The sequence below is a fragment of the Tupaia chinensis genome, unplaced genomic scaffold, assembly GCF_000334495.1.
Source record: "Tupaia chinensis unplaced genomic scaffold, TupChi_1.0 Scaffold000682_1, whole genome shotgun sequence".
Lineage (NCBI taxonomy): Eukaryota > Metazoa > Chordata > Mammalia > Scandentia > Tupaiidae > Tupaia > Tupaia belangeri.
In genome coordinates this window covers 3,829,376-3,834,128 of record NW_006160205.1, presented here as the reverse complement: position 1 = coordinate 3,834,128, position 4,753 = coordinate 3,829,376, and the positions used below count along the sequence as shown (strand labels likewise).

The window sequence follows — 4,753 nt, the reverse complement described above, 5'->3', positions numbered from 1 at the left end:
GGCTGCCCTGGATGTTTAGAAGCCAGCCTTTGCCCTCCAATAGAATCCAAATATCTTCCTGAAAGTAGGATATTTTAAGGCCCACTATAATTCCCGTCCTCATTTCAAAGTTTTGGAACTTCTACAGGATCATGTGAGAGAATAAACTTGTTTCCCCTTAGGTTTTTGCCATACAGCACGTGTGAGCTCGCCAGAAACAAAGAGAAACAGACAGACAAAGGGAAAGTGAAAAATCACTCCTTGGAGAATGGCCACACTGAAATCTCTACTCCTCCATTCTCTCCCTGGGATTTTAGGCACTCATGCACACATGCCCAGTGTGATTTTCAAGCTGCATTAACCTTGGTCAGGAACGTGGGGACCTATCACCTTACCCACCACACCACTGCCCCAAGACAATACACTTTTTTGTGCTAAGAAGATCGTCGTCTTCCAAAGGCATGTTTTGGTTTCTGTTTTTTAGAAAGAGGTAACAACAAAGAGGAAGAAACTCAGAAACTCAGAGCCTGGACACCAAAGTCTGGTGTTTAAACAAACAAACAAACAAACAAAAAACCACCAGCGACTGAATTGGAAAGCAACACAGTCTTTTTTTTTTTTTTTTTTTTTGAGAGGTTCTTGCTATAGGGCACCTGTGCTAGCCAGACAGAGAGAGATCGAGAGAAAAATATGGAACGCTTCACAAATTTGCATGTCATCCTTGCACAGGGGCCATGCTAATCTTCTCTATATCATTCCAATTTTAGTATATGTGCTGCCAAAGCGAGCACATACAGTCTTTTGATCTACATTTCCTACTATCACGATATAGACTACCAATGATTATTAAAAAAAAAAAAACAGCAACAAAAGAAAGAAAGTTGAAAGGAAAAAACTCTTGGATGTATTCGGAAGAGAATTTGTGACTAAAGCAATACATTTTCTGCAGATGGAAAGGTACCTTTTCAATTAGCATAGCAAGAAAGTAATTCAGTTGACTTTATTCAGAGCAATAATTAATGAACTGCATGGAGAAAAATAAAAATCACCTTAAAAAATTACATCACTTGGGGGAACCAGCAGTTAGCGTAATGGCTATGTCGCTGGACTCCCACGTAGTCGACCACGGTTCGTGTCCCGGACCAGGTGGCTTAAAACTCACACCGGGCGCGTGTGCATGCGTGCCCAAGATCCCGAGAGGAGAATGGAGAAGGGATTGCGGCGTGACCATCCCCCCTGGGGGGTGATTTCTCGCTTTCTGTCTCTATGTCTCTCTCTGTCTGTCTGGCGAGCGCACGCGCCCTACAGTGAAAATCTCTCCCCCCCCCAAAAAAAAATTACATCACTTGAACTCCAATAAGGTCTAGGAGTCCTTGGGTCAATTACACAGTTTCTCAAGATATATCAAAATGGCCTTGGACAGAGTGTCTGCAAAGCTACAGATCTACAGTAATCTCATTTAAGCCCCATATTTCCACTGTTACTTCCAGAGATGATTTCTTTTTTCTCTGGTTTCCCAGATTGCCAGACTAAAGAACCTAGGCATTTGTTGAGCACATGGAGGCTCACAGCTCCTCTGCAGAAATTTCCATTGAAAAGAGCTAAAAATAACCCAATGAAAGGAAAACCATGGACGGTATCTTTAGAAAGTATTAACATCACTTCCCTCACTTTGTGATGAGGAAAGTGAGAGCCAGAGAAGTGAAGTGGCTTTGTCCCCAGGTTTTAGAGCTGGTAAAGATAAACTCACCATGAGCACTTGAGTTCCTGCATTTCTAGAAAGCCTTGGGCTGAAAAGTCATTGCTTATTTCTAAAGCCAAATGTATACATGTTCATAACCTATGGATACAACCTATATCATAACCCATAATTATTTAGAAACAAACAGGTTGTTCATAATAATTATACTTACAGGAAAAATAAACTTAAAAAATTATTGTTCTCGAGAGCTATGTATCTATTTACAACGAACTCTCCTTAGAATAGAAATGTCAGCTCAATTCTGACAGAAGTCATTATTCAATCTGATACTTACGATGTCCTATTTGTCGGCCAGCACTAGAACAAAAGTTCTGTGGCTTGTCTAGTTTTCTTGGCAAGTCAAGTAAGTTCTTTTACCTTCTCTGTTGGCTCCTAGTCCTCCTTTATAGGCATTTTCTTTTTTAAAAAAATATTTATTTAATTTTATTAATAATTATTATACTTTAAAAAAAAAATCGACCAGAGAAAGACAGAGAGAGAAAGGGTGTGTGAGAAGACAAGCCACCAGATCTGGGACTCAAACCACGGTCAGCCATGTGTGAGCCCAGCACCTTAACCACCATGCCACCTGCAGACCCCCCTCCCATTTTCTTTTAAGAAACTTGTGTACCATCAGCTGAGCTTCTTCATTCACTAAAGCCCTAGTCTGATCAGCCCAGTTATTACCACTTGGCCCAGGCACCTGCTTGGGCTGGGAGGTCAACCAATCTGTCTCTTATCAAAGCAATGGCCCCCTGTCTTATTATTCATAGTTTTGAATCCTTTAGTCTAACAATCTGAGTAACAATAGAAGTGGAAAAAAATAGCATTAATGTCTGAAAAGAAGAGAGATTGTTGCTTTTGTTCTGAGTCAAACAAAATTTTTGTAGATCTGTTAGTTTGTGAATACTCTTCCTGAGACCATTTATGACACTGAAAGTTTTGACTGCAAAGGACAGTGTTCTATCTTCGTAGTCTATGTACCAGCAGCGACAGCATCACTTGAGGGTTTGTTATGAATATAGTATCTTGGCCCCAGATCCACTGAATTAGAATCTGAATTTTAACAAGATCTACAGGTATTTCATACATACACTGATGTTTGCAAAGTGTGTAGGGGAGGCAATTGCTAAAGAGATCCACACTGGTCCCTCTTCAACTTTGCATTCTTTCAAAAAAGTTTGTTTATTTTTCTGAAAGAGAGCAAGTGTGAAAGAGGCACCCTGCAAAAGGATCTTTACACCATGAACAACCCCCCAGTTTCAGCTAGCCTAGATCATAGGCACACATGTACCCAGTGTGTCAGGGAGCTCTCTGGATAGAAACCCAGAACCTTCCCGTGTGGATCAACCTCACAGAGTGTTACATTACCAATACCCCACTGTCTAGCCACAACTTTGCTTTCCTTTACTGCTGGGTCACTAGCCAAGAGGTAATCCCTTTCCAACCATTCCTTTGACTTCTCCAGGTCCAACCTGATTCAACTTGCCCTTTCTCTTCCAGTTTCTTTGTCCTGCCGGTTCGCCACCAACCCCTTCTCTTTAAGCCCTTAGAATTCTTTTTATTTATTTTTTTTGGGGAGAGATTTTTTGCTATAGGGTATGTGCACTCACTGGAAAGACAGAGAGAGAGAGGAAGAGAAAAATTATCTCTGGAGGTGATGGCCATGCTGCAATCCTTTCTTTTCCATGTCCTGATGAGATTTTGAGCATACACACACATGTGAGCAGCAGTTTCAAGCCACTAGGTCTGGGATTCAAACTGCAGTTGGCCACGTGGGAGTCCAGTGCCTTAAGTACTACGTCAACTGCTGACTCTTAGAATTCTGTTTGACACAAAACTTTACTATATACTCTTGCCTTTCCCTAGAAACCTCTCACTTCTTAACAGAAATCTTTTTTCAAGTAGAGGCCACTTACTCTTCCTTATTTTCCATAACCCAGGACAAAATCTAAGAGTCGGATTTCTCTTCACTTATCATGAATGCTCTTAGATCACATTCATTCTAGAACTTTTTCGATGACTATTTCTTACATTCATAATGGAAATCCTGATAATGTGTCAATATTAAAATGAACTTAATTCAAGAAGAGACAGAGAACGGATGAAAAAATATTTAAATGTATCATTCAGGATTAGTGCTTAAAATAAATAAGTTCTCAGATACTAATAAAAAAGAAATAATTTAATTTAAAGAAAATATACACGTTGAAGCAATCTGTAGACAAAGAAACATGAATATCCCACAAAAATATGAAAAGATGCTTGACCACACTAGTAGTTAGGGAGATACATGCAAAAAGCAAAGTAAATATACCCTCACACTCAAATCAAAAAGCTGGACAATATCGCAAAGGAATAGCAATAGGGTTAATGAAAACTTGACTCTTGGAGAGAAAATAATGATCTATGACCACATGAGAGAGCAATCTGTCAGCAGGTAGTCACATCATAGAAGCTCATACATTATGCCCCAAGATTTCACTGCTAGGTGAGTCCAGAGCAACTTTCACCCAGATGCACAAGAAGATACACACAAAAGTGTTCAGTGGACCAATATCTGAGATGAGAAAAACTGGAAATGATGTAATGCTATCCAAGAGGAAGAATGATAAACTGTATATTCATATATTGAAAAGCTATGCAAAATATATGAGATCTTTTTTCTCTTTGTGTGTGTGTCAACTCAGATGAATCTCATAATTTAATATTCAATGATTATAAAAAATTATAGAAAAATATAAAGTATGTAATTTTTAAAAGAATTATCTATTTATTTAATTCCATTTGTATTATTATTTTTTAATTTGACCAGACAGAGACAAAGAGAGAGAGAGAAAGGGAAAGTGAGAAAGCAAGCCACCAAATCTGGGACTTGAACTGCGGTTGGCCATGTGGGAATCCAGCACCTTTAATAACCATGCCACTTGCCGGCCCCTAAAGTATATAATTTATATAATTTATATAAAGTTTAAAAACATAAAACAGAGCTTAAAATAAGTTTATATGTATATATAGTAAAAGTATAAGCTA

General features: G+C 38.8%; 1 non-coding gene across 1 annotated transcript; it reads right to left on the bottom strand.

The window, feature by feature from the left end:
- Positions 1–663: 663 nt before the first annotated feature.
- Positions 664–770, bottom strand: LOC114010010 (U6 spliceosomal RNA). Its single transcript, XR_003551405.1, has one exon. It is a non-coding gene; the product is annotated as a U6 spliceosomal RNA (small nuclear RNA).
- Positions 771–4,753: the final 3,983 nt, after the last annotated feature.